Raw genomic sequence first — 15,963 nt, 5'->3', positions numbered from 1 at the left:
GCAAGCACTGGGGGCTGCAAAACCTGCTGATGTTGCGCCGCTTGGACACCGTCCTGAGGAAGCTGTGCAGCTACGGCAGCCTCACCCTCCTGATCATCAATGTCACTCATGGGCTTTCGCGCACAGGCACCCCCACCTAGTGTCCTGAGGGCCGCAACTCAACCACCCACCACCACCATGCAAACAAAAAAATAAAGCCTCCCCCCCTCTTCCAGGCACAGCAACAATCCAACCAGGGGGAGAGGTGGTGGTGACTTGTCCCTCGCTCACCTGGGACAGCTTCCAGCCACAAGACCAACAGAGGAGAAGAAGACACCCACTGCAGCCAACCTCGTGATGATGAAGGGGACAAAAAAGAAGCCACAGCGTCCTGATGATGAAGGGGACAAAGAAAAACGCTGTGTTTCCACCTTGCCGTAGTCCACAGGGGTGTGGATGTTCCAAAAATTAAGCTACAATTGTGAAGTGGACTAGATAGGCCCTGCCATGTTAGTCCTTCCCCTAGCTTTCACTCGACGTAGGAGTCCCAAAACTGGAGTAAAATTCACAAACCAGGCATGGGCGTGCAGGTTAGTCTGCCTGCAAGCAGAATATCAATAAATTAGACCTGGATCACCTTCACCCTCCAAACCGGAGCCTGATGAAGTTCCACGGCCTCAGAGACAAAATGGCCGGCAGTCGCATGTACGATCCGCAGCCACGGCATGAAACGAAACATCCGAATGTTACGTTTCAGGGAAAAATTCCGGAATGCCTTCACCGCCGGGCCCGGGCATCCGTTGACACTCGTCGCCACTGTTGGGGGTTTGTCCTTGGCCCCATGCGTGCCCGCAAGCCCCCACCCTGAAAGGACCACACTGTTCACACATCCTTCCAGTTCGGGCTTCCCGGTCACTCTGCGGCGGCCGGGAACGCCCTGTTTATTTATACAGCACGCGGCGGCGTGCAATGTCATGCCGCCGCTTGCGCGTCCCACACAGGGCAGCGCCACACTAGGGTGGTGCATTAGCAATCCAGAAATGTGTATGGCTCAGGACAACCATCAACACCCTCTACATATCTAGCAATACCACCACGCATGTAAACTACATTGCTTCAAAAAGCGCATCAACACTTAAACATGATAGGTCATGGAAGTCTATTTGTGGTCATTCGCAATGAAGTGGGTAGACTTTTACTCCCTCCAATTTGCCACTTATCCTGGAGTGCCCTGGAAAATCTGGGGAGGAGCAGAGGAGTGAGGATAGCCGAATAATCACTGTGGCAAGGCTGTGCCAGCTTTGTCTCACATTTTCTCTGGTCCTGGTCTTAATATTTGGATGATGCACGTACTGGGTAATCCTTTTTGTGACTAAATCCTTTTCAGCCCCTCTCATCCCTCTGCTGATACCTTTTTAAAGTTTTTATTATTGTGTTTTTGGCATATAAAATAAGTGCAACTTATAAAAGAAAAATCACAATTACATTTGAGACAACATCTTACATAAAAACCCTCATTTTTTTTCTCAAAATTTCGAGTAAAAAAATCATTCAAAGCCACAAACAGTGTCACTGCGTTTCCCCACATCAGCCAGCACCAAAATAGCTAATTTAGGACGTGTGAACCAATGTAGCGATCTCTCAGGTTTTCCACAGCACTACAATGTAAAACTAAATGCTTTATAGTTTGTGGTAGGCTTTCGTCATTGCAAAACCTGCAGTTGGTTACTTGCGAGCGAATACCCCATTTTCCCATAAGCTCCAAAGTGGGGAGTTGGTTCAGACGGAAGAAAATATACATGGTGAGAACGTTAGCATTTGTGAATAAATGGATGTATTTTTGCAAGTCTCCTCTTTTTTTTTTGTGGAAAACTAGCATATTATTTGTTGGTGGAATAAGCATCCAAAGAAACAACTGTCTCAGCCCAATCAAACATAAATAACTTCCTTTTTGTAACAGCCCTATCGTACTTAAAATAGCAGCCATACTGTTTTTGAAGTTAGTCACAGATGGGGCCGAACCATGCAACATGTCGATGCGTAAATCTTCGCACAATGAGTTAGAAGGAGAATTTGCAAGTTTGACATACACAGCTAGTTTTCTCCAAGTAGCCCTAATAGACAAAGTGATTAAACCAAAGTCATGCTGAATACCTGCATTCAGAATAGAGGCGGACAGGTGTAAGGTCTTCTTCCAGAACATTCCTGGTAGAGTGTTCAAGTAGGGGCCCATGTCGGTAAGGAGGATGTCCAGTCCATAAGGATCATTGGTTCGACCTTGGACAAATAGAATCTAATAAGGGCAAAAGAGAGTATTTACACAATTGCGTGTGGATCCTTTTCATTTGAGAAAGCAAAGGTTCCGATCACCCTCTCAAACTGTCTCTCCAGGTGGCGCTTGAAGATGTATTAGACAGATCATAAACCAAGCATCTAATTGGCAAGACCCTTTCCATTGGGTGGCTACCAGCCTCCCAATTAAATGTTTTAGGCCATGTCTTTGTGGTGAAAATTATAGTCTTAGATTGAATACTGCTAACCACTAGGTTAATGTCCACAGCGTACTTATAGAAGAGATGTAGTTTCCTTTGTAGCCCAATCGTGGTCTTGTCAAAGAAAATAAGGTTGCCTGCAAACGCCAGCCAATTCAATTTTAAAGACCCCAGTTTGATTGGATAAGTAATACCCTGAGCCCAAAGACTGTCAATGTCATAGGTGTATAGGTCGAATATGGAGGGTGTAAACACACAACCCTGCTTCAGCCCAACAACAGTAGGCACCAAAGCCGACACAGCCCCCTTCCTAGTTAATCTGGTCCTCAAGGAAGTGCCACTATGGAGCACTGCCAGAGGTTGGACGATCTTCAATGGAACATTCTAAGAAATTAGTTTATTCCATTGCCTATTTCTACTGACAGTGTCAAAAGCGCTTAACATGTCGACAGATGCCATATAAGTGGTACCCACCAAACCCTTCCTAACTGCCGCCAATACATGAGCCATCACAGTTACGTTCAGTGAGATCCCCATGCTGGACCTAAAGCCCACCTGATAGCTTGATAAAATAGTGATTCGGCTCTGCAAGAGCAATGCAAAGGTCTTGCTAGTTGCATCTAGCAAGAAAATGGTCCTCATTACGAGGTTGGAGGTAGCCATGGCGCTATTAGCGCTATTAGCGCCATGGCTGCCTCCAAAACCCTTCCAACTCCGGCCTGGTGAATGGAGTAATTACCGGTCCATTCCGAGGTCAGAGGGACCGGTAATTCCCCATTCACCAAGGCCATTCCCCATTCCCATTTCATCCCCCATAGGGCTCAATGGGAAGGGGGAAGGCGGCAATAACGGTACTGCAAATTGCGGTACCATTATTGACCCCGGTGTCCCTTTGCGGGTCCCGTCCTTAACGCCTGCAAAAACCAGGCGTTAAGGAAGGACCCGCAAAGGGAACTCGTAGTAGGGCGGTAAGGGATTACCGGCACCGGTGCCCTTACCGGTGCCAGTAATCCCTTACTGCCCACCTCGTAATGAGGCCCAATCAGTCAAAGGTTTCTGGGTTTGTTACTGTTCCTTTGCTTGTAAATTGGAATGATTGTAGATTCCAGCCACATGGGCGGAACCTTGGGAGTCTCATATATCTGATAGAATAAAGCCCTTAGAGGACCAAGCCAAACCAGCAGATCACTTTTGATGATGGCTGGAGCAAGGCCTTACAGACCGGGAGCCCTAGACGCTTTTGCCTTGCCTATGGCCCATAAGATATGATTATCTTCCCAAGGGCAAGTACTGGTATCTTTCTTGCCCAAACCAGAGAAGGCACACCTTTGCTCACCAAAGGGAAGACAGTATTTGTCCTTTTAATATGATACCCAGACTTGTTCCGGGATCGGACATATGATTGAGTGCAAGATTTACTCGTCTTGCTATTGATGATAGCCCAAATGTCTGAGGAGTTCCAGTTGGCCAACGATTTTAAGACCAATTTATTTTCTTTAATGTACATGCCTATTATTATAGATGTTAGAAAGTTCTTATATTTTAAAAGAATGGCTTTCTTTTGTCACCGTAACTTTCCACAGAGTGGTTTAGGTGAGAGAGGTCACGTAAGGCCTTTCTTTTGATTTTCTTTGCCTCCATTACTCATATGTAATGAATATGGAGGTGCTTTTTTACTCCAACAACGTTTCCTTTGTCATTCAAAACCTTTAAACAGTGTATTAAAGGAGCTTTGAAGTTCCTCACTGTATTACAGCCGTCGGTAACACCGACCCGATTAATCAAGTCCTTTAAAATGGCAGTAAAGTTATTGCATGCCACATTGTTCCATCTGACAGGACGTCCTCCCCTGGCCAGACCAACTAGAGTGACGCTCAGCTGGAAAAGGGATAACGTGATTGATATACAAATAGTTAAATATAAAGGCAGGTGGTCACTGTAACACATCGACCCAAAGTTAAGAGGATCACAAAGCGGACGCAACGCTCTAGAAACACAGATGTAGTCAATCCAAGAATGTTTTGGCCCTCTGTGCCAAGTATAAACCTCCGAAGCCACACTTCCCTCTTTAGGCAGTAACTTGTCAAAATTCCAGTTCACAAGTAACAATCCCATAAAATCCCTAAGGTAGTGTCATAATGTGTAGGAAGAGCAAACTCAAGTACCTCATCTTTAAACTTAAATGTGTCAGCACATCTAGAGTTAAAATCTTCTCCCAGTATTATCATATGAGAATGACACTTCTCCAAACAGCTGGTAAGTAGGGTGTCCAGAGCTGTATGAAAGATCGAGAGTTTATACTTAACTGGGTTCCAGTACATGTTTACAAGCAAAAACTCCCTTTTCAGACATGCGCTACAGAACACAATCGCAAAAGTCTGTCATTGAAAGTCTCAATTTCGTAATGCTTAGATCTCAAGTTTAGTTAGGTCCACAGCAATAGCCAACCCATCAGATGGCAGCTCGAAACATCTCTGGTTGCTCTTTTACAGTAGGTATGGAGATTCTCCAGCTCGAATGCACCCACAGCCATTGTCTCCTGCAGTAGGGCAGCATGAATGCTGTCCAGGACTCCCCACAAAGCCCTGGCAATGTTTGTGAATCCGCAGGTATTCCAGGAGACTATGTTTAAGAATTCGGGGTTAAAGACGGTTTGAGTTAAGTTTAGAATTCGTGAACATCTTAATTGCCACCTCCAATCGTCTGACACTTCTTCCTCATGGATCTCCAGCAATCATTCTAAGTTAGTCTACCAAATACTCCTTTTTCAGTTCTCTTCAATGACAGTAATAACGTGTTCTGTGTGTAACGCTTGCTAATGCCATTGTTTGCCATCATCGCATTGTAATTTAGAGATCTTACAATTTACCTAACTCAGTGGTGCTGTTGAAAAACTAGCAAATATCTGACTCTGAAGAATATAAGCTCAGAAACCCATGTGACAGGTCCCATGGGTGGATGCTTGGGCACACATTAGAAATGTATGATTGCCTTTACAGACTCATGCTGCAATACACAGCACTTGCTCACTCCAAGGAGCAGATCGGCAACTGCTAGCTGGGGGGCATTGGCCTTTCCATCGGAGGGACAGGGGATTACCAAAAAGCAGACGGACAATCCTAAACAGTTTATCCCCAAACATTTCTCTGGCAAGCCCCTGAAATAGAAATGGTAAGCCCTCACATAGTGAGGCACTCACGTTCTGAAAGTTATGTATTGGTTTTGGGATTGTATTGATGACCACTGAACAGTGTTACAGCATGACGGCAGCAATTCCATTTCTGAGAACTTTACAATCAGAAGAAAATGCAGGGATATATCAGTAACATTAACCATTGGGTAAAGAACATTATGGAAAGTGATGAGACATATGTATGGGGGGTGGGGGGTTAAGGAATGGGTAAGAGCTCAGAACCAGCACAGTTGGGTAGTAAAAGAAGTGAGATGAAGCCCGAAAGCAGCCCATAGGAGGGAGGGGAGACAGTAACAAGAGGGAGCTGTCACGACCATGGATCAACAGGTAAATCAGCACTCGAAACAGTGCGGTGTAAATAGGTATATAGTACATGCCATAGTACATGTTAAAAGAACCCTGTGTTTGAGGTGAACCAAGTAGAAGAATGAGGGACTTTCAAAACAACCCAAAAAAATAGGAGAAATTCTGTCTTGATCAAGGGACGTAGTCAGTCAATCCATCCTCACTTCCCTAAGGCTCTGCCTCCAGGCAGTCAAACAAAGGCATTTGTGGCCCCAAGGAGTGCCGGGTTTGATAGCTCAGGGGAAACGCGTTTTTCTTGGAAGCAAGACAACGCATAGCAACACAGGTTTGAATCTGGGTCTCTGGTATTAAGCGCGTAATAAGAGAACCATTAAAATGATATGATATGTTATCACAACAGCAGGAATACCTGCAGCAGGCAGCAGTGCCCCGGCTCTCCGACGCAACGAGAGACAAACTGGAGGAGCCCATCACAGGGGAGGAAATTGAGGAGGCCATCAAATCACTTAAAACACGGGCCCCCGGCCCAGATGGCTTCTCAACCAGGTTCTATAAACTATTCAGAGCACAACTGACCCCCCACCTGGCTACCCTATTCAACTCCTTCAGGGAAACGGGTGCGGTGACCCCATCAATGCAGGAATCAACCACCATCCTCCTGCCCAAACCTGGAAAAGACCCAAGAAGCATAACATCCTACAGACCAATCGCACTCTTAAATATCGATGCGAACATATACTCAAAAATACTAGCAACCCGCTTGAATCGCATCTTGCCGAAGATCATCCACCCCGACCAGGCAGCTTTTATCCTACACCGGACAGCAGGTGACAACATCCGGAGAACCCTGAACCTGGAGGACCTCACCTCCCGGAACTCCCAAAAAGTAGTCTTAGTGGCTCTCGACGCAGCTAAGGCGTTTGATAGGGTGGATTGGACGTTTATGAGACACACCCTAGGGGCCTTCGGCTTCGGACCAGCTTTCCAAACGATGGTTCTAGCCAACTATGATAGCCCTAAAACAAGCCTGAGGATCAACGGCCACAACTCGGCCCCAATCCCCTTATCATGCGGAACCCGGCAAGGCTGTCCACTGTCGCCCTTGCTCTTTGCACTCACCATGGAGCCCTTCGCACAAAAAATTAGGCGGAATGACCAAATCAAGGGCATACAAAGTGGCCCCACGCACCATAAACTCGCCCTATACGCGGATGACATTTTGCTCACGATCTCGGAGGCCCACTCATCCCACAAACACACGATACACGAAATCGCCAGCTACGGCGAAGTCTCAGGCCTCACCATAAACTTCGATAAATCATCCGCCTTGGGTATTGGCCTCACCCCAGCAGAACGAGAACCATTGACTAGGATGTGCCCAATAACATGGAAAAAGAGCGCCATCCCCTATCTAGTGGTCTACATCCCGGCTGACCCAAGGGATACGTACAAAGCCAATTTTCCCCCGACTCTTTAAAGAACTGGAAGGCGACTTGAAACGCTGGGAGACCCAAGAGATCTCCCTGCTCGGGCGCATCACTGCATGCAAGATGAACCTCCTTCCGAGATTCCTATATGCATGCGCCTCACTACCAGTGGCAATCCCCACGCCAACTCTCCGAGGGATCCAGAGGAAAATGCTGAACTTAATCTGGAGAGGTAAGAAAGCGAGAATCCCTCTCAGAACTATGCTGGGGAGCTCCAAATTGGGAGGGCTAGGGGTCCCAGACCTACAGGCCTACAGAGTGGCAGCCCAACTGGCCCAGGTCCAGGCCTGGCAAAATACGACAAACCGCCCCAGATGGGTGGAGCTGGAACAATCACGGGCACCCCTACCCCTGCGATTTCTACCACACATCCCGCCCCCCCTCAGGACCCATTGGGGAGAGCTCCTGCTATCAACTAAACACACCCTTAGCACCTGGGACTGGGCGCTAAAACGAAAGGGAGTGCCAAGAGGACTGAGCCCACGTTCCCCGGTCTTTCATAGTCCAACGTTCACACCGGGTACGAATCCTCGCAACTTTCGTAACTGGATCAAAGGTGGGCTGGAGACCATAGACCAGCTGTATACGGGGGAGATACCTCTCACATTTGCCCAATGCAAGGAGAAGTTCCAACTCCAGGAACGGGATGGATTCACATATATTCAACTACGCCACTGGTGCTCGCATACCCAAACCTTGCAAGCAGCAACACGCCCTCCTACTGCCTTAGAACTCACCCTGGGAGACCTTCCAACCCGCGGCAGAGTATCCACCCTGTACAGACGCTTTCTAAGTTACTTCCTGACCACAAGAACCCGCTGCATGGCCCAATGGGAAGCAGACCTGGGTCACCCGATAGAGGATCAAACCTGGGTTGACATATGGACCAGAACACATACCTCGTCCACCTGCATCACCAATAGGGAATGTGCGTATAAGATCACGCTGCGGTGGTACTATCCGCCCCTCAGACTTCACCACATGAACCCCCAGGTGGACCACTCTTGCTGGAGAGGATGCGGCCACCCAGGCTCCTTCTTCCACATGTGGTGGGACTGCCCGAAGATCCAACCATTCTGGAAAGTTTGCCTAGGGTCCATCTCACAAATTACCAGAACAACGATTCCCTTGGAACCAGAACCGGTTTTGCTGGGTGCTCCAATTCCCGGGACCTATCCGCGCTCCGGACCCAGAGCGAAACTATTAACTCACTGCCTACTAGCAGGGAAAACGGTGGTGGCCCAAACCTGGAAAACCCCGGAAGGCCCTCACATAGCCCAATGGTGGACCAAAATTTGGGACATTTTGATAGCAGAGAAGGTGACGGCAGCACAAGCAGGAACTCTTCATCGTTTCCAGAATATCTGGGCCCCAGTGCTGGAATTCGACCAGCGCTTCCCCACCCTGACCTACAAACCCACCAGGGCCCGCTGGATCTTAAAAAATCAGGAGATCCCGGAGGAAGACACATAGTCGCTGAGGCCCAATTCGGACTGCCCGGGAGGGAGGAGCCCGCCTACAGGGCCTATGGGACAGATGGACCAGGGGGAGGAAGGAGGGAGAAGTCGCAGGGGGGGATAAAGGACTGGGGTTCAACATGCCTAAATAGCCACTGCTTATAATGTCTGTACTTATCATCCTTCCTTGATTTAAAATAAACAAAGTTAAAAAAAAAAATGATATGATATGATATTTGTTTTGTATCGCGCTCGTGCACAAGTGTTTCAGAGCGCGACAAGGCAAGGGAGCTCCCTCTTGGATGTCTGAAGAGGTAGTCTGCAGCGTTGTTGGCCCCCGGACGATATATTAACGATACACCATACTCGGGGAGTGCGAGCATCCAGCGCTCTATTCTCACTGGTGGTCTGGAGGAAGAACCAGCCATGATTGGTAACAGGCGAAAATGTCTATAGCCCCACAGTACCGCCAAAGCCTCTCGCTCGATTTGAGAATAACGTTGCTCGGTATCGGAGAGCGCCTTGCTTGCGTATGCTATGGGGCGGAGCTCCTGGTCACTCCCCACCTGAGTGAGCACCGCTCCCAGGCCATAGGGGCTAGCATCCACGACGATCTCCGTCTGTAAGCTTGGATCAAAAAACGCCATGGTGTCCTCCGCAGCCAAGGCACTCTTAATGTCATCGAAAGCCGCTTGTTCAAGCGGCCCCCACTGCCACACAATGTCCTTCTTCGTCAAAGTTCTCAACGGCTCTGAGCGGGATGCCAAATTCCAGATGAAGCGGCCACAATATGTGACCATGCCCAAGAAGCTCCTCACCTCAGCGACATTCTCTGGTGGTCGAGCATCTTTTATGTCCCTCACCTTGCAGGGATCAGGTGACACCCCATCCGCCTTGAAAACAAATCCGAAAAACTCAATAGTGGTTTTGAGAAATTTGCACTTGTCCTTGTGCAAGGTGAGCCCCAGCGAGTGAAGGCGCTCCAATGTCTTGGGCAGGCGTGCCAGGTGTTCCGTTTCTGACTTGGTGTACACCAGGATGTCATCGCTGATGTTGAGAACTCCATCCAGATCCTCCAATGCCCCTCTAATAATGTTCTGGAACACCTCTGCCGCAGAAGATACCCCACAGCTCAGTCTCTTGTATCTGTACAACCCCCGATGAGTGGTGAAAGTCGTTATGTAGCGGGACTCAGGGTGCAGGACCACCTGATGATACCCTGCTCTTAGGTCCAGTTTAGAGAAGAACTTTGCCTCCTGCAGTTCCGCTATAATGTCATCGATGGTGGGGGTTAAATGCTGCTCCCTCTTTATTGCCTTGTTGGGGAGTCGCATGTCCACGCAGATCCTCACTGCATCGGGCTGCTTGGGCTTGCGTGCGATGACAATGGGAGAGACCCATGGAGTGGGGCCTTCAACCTTCTCAATGATGCCCAAACCTACGAGGTTGTCCAGCTCCCGATCCACCAGATCTCTGAGGTGAAAAGGTACTCGCTGATGCTTTAGCGCCACTGTTTGGATTGACTCATCAATGTGTAGCCGCACAGGCTCACCCACCATCTGTCCATTACCTTCAAACAGGGAGATGTGTTTGGCCAATAACACCTGTATGTCGTCCAGGTACACAGAGTATGCGAATGTCACAATGCCAAGGGCCTCTGCAGCCGCACAGCACAGCAGCGTGTTGTTGCTCACTGGTGTGACGTAGAATCTGGCACGGATGGACGACTCGCCGTACTGAACTTCTGCCACGAACACACCATCCAGGGGGATGGGCTGGTCGCCTCCAAAGGTGAAGATGCGTGCCCTAAGTGGAGCCAGCATTGGCGGGGCCTGCATAGCGTTGTAATGCTGTCTGGCCATCACATTTACTGATGCACCGATGTCCACTAGCATTGGTATTGAGTCCCCATTGACCAACATGTTACACCTGGACTATCTCTTGGAGTGTGTTCTCAGCATGCCCACACTGGACACAAAAAAGACATTTTCTTCGTCATCCTCTTCCTCCTCACCCTCCTGAGGTGCCCCTTCATCACCCTGGTCCACCTGGGCGACATTAGATGCCCTCTGAGGGCGACAGAAACCGGCCCGGACAGGTCCCCTGGGGACTACCTTCAGAGCTGTAGTCCTGCACATTCTGGCAAAATGGTCTGCACCCCCACACCGCCCGCACTTCACTCCCGTGGCTGGGCACTCCGCTGGGTGAGGGAGATCGTACCCGCATTTTAGGCAAGAGTTGTGCTTGTGGTCGTGGACCTTGGGTACTCATGGGGCGTCTAGATCCACGGCCTCTGCTGACTGCGCAGACCTCCTCCACCTTGCTGGGGCGCACTCCAGCTTCCATTCGAGTTGTCCGCAGCTCGGACACTTCATGGCACCTTCCAAGTTCCAGGATGTGGGGAAGGGTGATGCCAGGCTCTCGCAGTATCTGGCGTCGCAGTTTGCCAGAGGCACACCCCTGTATGAGCTGGTTACAAATCATTACTTCTGGGTCGTTCCATGCACATGGTGCCGCCAGTCTGCGCAGCCGCCCATAGAAAACATCAAGAGTCTCATCATCCTTTTGTCGCGCAGCCCCCATAAGGAAACGTTCATAATTTGCATTTGCATTTGCCATCGGCAGAAAATGGCTGTGGAGCGCATCCTTCGCTGCCGCAACCAACCCATCCACTGGTTGCACGGATAGAAATATCTCATGCACCACAGGGCCTGCAGAATATAGCAGGGTGGCTAACTTACTATCATCGCTAGTCTCCATCGTGGCTCTGAAGTACATCTCAAGTCTGTCCATCCACATCTTCCACCTTGGTCCCAGACTTGATGGCGTGCCTGAGATATCAAACTCAGGCATTGGTTGTAGGGAGCAAGGTGGCTTAAGCAGAGGTCTTGGCGGCAGGATGGGTGGAGGCTGAGGTGCGGGAGCAGCCGGTTGTTGTGCGGCAGCCGCAGCCGCGGCAGGTTGGCTCATGGTGGTAAGCGCACAGGCACCCCAAGGGTGTCCGAGTGATGGGGCCGCAACTCACCACCAGACATGACCAACTCCTTCTTCAGTAGATGGTATCCTGACTCTGTCCACAGGCAGCCTACAGATGGCACTGCTCCTCCGATGTAGCCAGGCACATGCAGATCCACAAATTGTAGATTGGGTAAACAGGCAGAAATGGAGGATCCAAAAATTGAGCTGGGTGGGCCCCCACAACTTGCATCCAGCAGGCCTCCTTGGGAGTCTCACCCATAAATGCGGTGAAAAAACAGTGAAACTGTCAATAAGTCACTATAAAATGACATGTGCTGCTTCTAGTGGCTAACTGCCACCGGATTGTCCAAAAATTGGGCTTGGATGGCTCACAGATGCTTCGTTATGAAGCTGTGATCACCCGAGGCCTATTCAACAAAATGGCCGCCGGCCGCGTGTGTCTCTCCCCTCTCCGCGGTCTGATTTCGCCTGATGCACTCACCTCCCATCATCTGCGCATCGAGTGAATTTCGCCGCCTGTCCCAGGGAGTGATCCGGTCTTCGTCGCCACTGTTGCCGGTGTTCCGCTACCGCCACCCGTGAGGCCCCCACCCCCGTTGCACAGAGACACGGAGACTGAGATGTTACTCGTGTGGGCTCCACGGTGGCTCTGACGCGCCGGGAACGCCCCGTTTATTTATATAAGGCACGTGACGGAGTGAACGTCACCACGTCGCGTGCGCGCCCTTAAACGGCCAACGCCACACTAGGGACAAGACGCGCCCTGTCTCTGTGGGAGAATAAATAACCGGGAAAGCAGATGTTCCGCCATGCTGCACCGTAGTGTGCTTATCAGATCACTAACTTTGCGTGCTGCAAACGCTAAATCACTATAACTCTGACATACGCCACATAAAGGAAACATAAACATCACTTATCTGCTGCTCGAGCAGTGAAGAAAGAAGGAAGGAAGTCAGGGGATGTTATACTGGACAAAGGGATGAGTTTGGATATGTTAAATCATGTGAAAAAAAGGAACCAATTAATAACACACCTCACAAACTCTTATTTTCATGGGAATTGTAGTTCTTGTGACTGTTGTTTTTATGGTTGTGTGAATTTTTTATTGGCTGCTCGAGAAGTAAAGATTTGAGATAAGCATAATCCGAGCCTCCTGTCTTGACATAGAATCACATGTAAGAAGAGATCTTGATGTACACATGCAACCTGCTAAATGAGTATAACATTATTCATTTCGGGTATCTAGTGTTTCCATCGAAAAGGTTTCCAACGAAACTTTTTCCATCGAAACCTATCCATCGAAAATATATGCATCAAATGCATATATGTAATGGGTAAAGGGTTAATTTTCGTTGGGGTGGGGTTTTAAGGGTAAAAAACGGGCACTGGTGGGGCCAGAAAAAATACAAAAAATGTCTTTGAATCAAATATTTTCGATGGTTGAGTTTTCAATGCAAAAACTTTAATTGGAAAGTTTTAGATTGAAAGACCATAAACCTTCATTTGGCATTTGTAGAGAGCCACAATTTCTGAAACTGATGTATTTAGCCAGAGAATTTACTATTTCTGACAGCATTGGCAATGCCAACAGTTTGGGCTTTTGTGGGCATCTAATGGCAGTGCTTGCGAAATGCTCAATACTTTATACACATGGGCAATCAATGGGTGGGCAAATAACCAAACACCTACAAGCTTTGTGTCGTCTCCAACATACGCTACTCACACAATCCGAAGAGATGCAACAAAAAGTACCAAAGCGCAAGCACCCACACCTTCAATTAATCAGTTCTGGGCTCTGCTTGGCTGCAAGATAATTTAGCAACCAAAAGAGCGTTTGCCGCTGTGCCTGCAAGAAAAACATAGCTTTCAGCTCTGCGCTACTAAAAAGAAAAAAAATATCCTGAATCGTGATTGTCCTAATCTGGTCAATCACAGATGGATTAAATCCTGATTCCACATCAATACGATTCAAACATGAGACCTATGGATTGCATTCTGTGTTCAGCAGCATTCGCTCAATCCAGCAATCTATCCTAGCTAGCAAGGCTAAAAATGTTCCCTCCCCTCGTACCTGCCTCTGTCCATCACTTCCTCTGCCTCCACTCTAGCACTTCACCCAGCATGGTCACATCCTAAGCGCAGCTAGCCGTACTGCCTACCTGCACTTAAAAATGTCTAATGTTGGTTGACCTTAATATATGTATGTCCACTTATTGGGGTGCATCTTTGGAGCAGCAGCAAAGGTGCAGAGATAGTGTGAGGCATTCCTGTCCTGATGTCAAGTGGGTCGAACATGAGCCTAAAACACTGGCAAGCCTCCAGACTGCCCAGCGATGCCTGCTGACTGCAACAAAAGCAACCTTGAGATCCTGAGTGTTCTCCTGCCAAGGAGAAAACAAGATGCATGTGGCGCCTGCTTTAAGAGTGTCCCTTCCAAGGAAGCGCTACTCCAGATATCACTGCTGCACAAGCAAGGCAATAAGATAAGTGTGGGTGGCATTTGGAGGTGTGCAAGTCTCACTGCAGTTTGTTAGCGCAGGTAACTGGCATAAAACTTAGCTTCATCACAGAATAGCCATGTAACCACCTTTGGCTGACCCGGAAATACTTTCCGGGAGCTGAGCCCGCACACATACTGGCATTCTGTTCTATTGTCCCGTGGAGGGTATTGAAGGAGAGTTCAAGTCTCCTGTGTCTTCAGTTCAACCGTATGTCTTTGTCGGGTTCCCAGAGTCATCTGAGGGGAGGGACCACCTTGCTCACCGTGTGGCGAGGGGAAGATGAACATTTAAGCTCTATTATGTTTCAATCAAGGAGGTGGCTAATCAACGATACACAAAATAAAGCGTAACTTGCAAACATGTCCTGGGGACTGCCCTGCCTTACCTGCAATACTCACCAGCCACACCTTGCATCTCTGTTATGTGGTCTTTGCACTTCAGAACAGGAGAAAAGCCACCCTAGCTGACAAACTCGATTGCTGAGAAAAGGGGAGCCACCCAGACAAGTAAAAACTGCCCTAAACCGACAGAAATGCTTGCTTACCATTTCTCAAGTAGGTAGAATGTTTAAATGACAGTTCCCAAGCGGTAAGAAGGAACTTCTTACAAGCAGTTTGTTTATTCTTGAAGCAGCGACATTGATTTTCCCATTGAAGTTTTTTTTTTTAATCAGGCCCAAGAGGTAGCCTTGCCATACAGTTTTGTTTTTGTGTGCCTTTATGACTTGACTGAAAAGCGGCATAACTCATAGATTTATTTAGGCTGACATCATTTTGCATTCATATACTTCTTCCTAATAGGGAAAACTAAGTTACTGTCACACTATTTGTGGTTGACATAAGTGAATATTTGTCATTTCAGTTTATAATGTGATTTGTGTAAAAAAAAATCCTGTGAACACAAAGAGGACAGTGGTCAAAATCCATGAGCACTGTCCTCTGTGTGTTCGTGGGATTTTTCTTGCCTTTTGGATTTATAGCTCCCCGCTGCCGGCATGCGCCACATTGCCGGCAGCATGGAGCTAGCAATCCAAAGTGCAAGCAAAATCCCATGAACACATAGAGGACATTGCTTACATGAGCACTGTCCTCTGTGTGTTTCCAGGATTTTGCTTACACTTTGGATTTCTAGCTCCCCGCAGTCGGCAACATGGTCATGCCGACACGGGGGAGCTAGAAATCCTGAATGCCACCAAATCCTGCAAATGCACAGAGAACAGTGCTGAAGTCGGAGAGGCTCTCAGGGGTAAATACCCTGAGATGCTCTCTGACGTGAGCACTGTGTGGTTTCATGTCTTAGTGCAAGTTTCTTATTTGAACACTTTACAGTTAGTTAAAAAGCAGCGGGGAAGGAAAACAACGGAAAGGGAATGCAGTGAAGGACAAAAATAGAGGTGAGTGGAGCCAGACAATTTATGTGTGAAGCCGAGCACAACCAGCGAGATTGTAGGACCATGTGAGACAAGCATCTGCATGACGCTTCTCAGCTAATAGAGGCACCATTTGAGCCAGTAAGGGTTCGAACGCTACATGGCATGTATCGCAACTTTGTCAATTTTGTGTTGAAAGA

This window comes from Ambystoma mexicanum, chromosome 5p (assembly GCF_040938575.1).
Source record: "Ambystoma mexicanum isolate Mex_15411 chromosome 5p, UKY_AmexF1_1, whole genome shotgun sequence".
NCBI lineage: Eukaryota > Metazoa > Chordata > Amphibia > Caudata > Ambystomatidae > Ambystoma > Ambystoma mexicanum.
Note: the sequence above shows the minus strand (reverse complement) of the source record.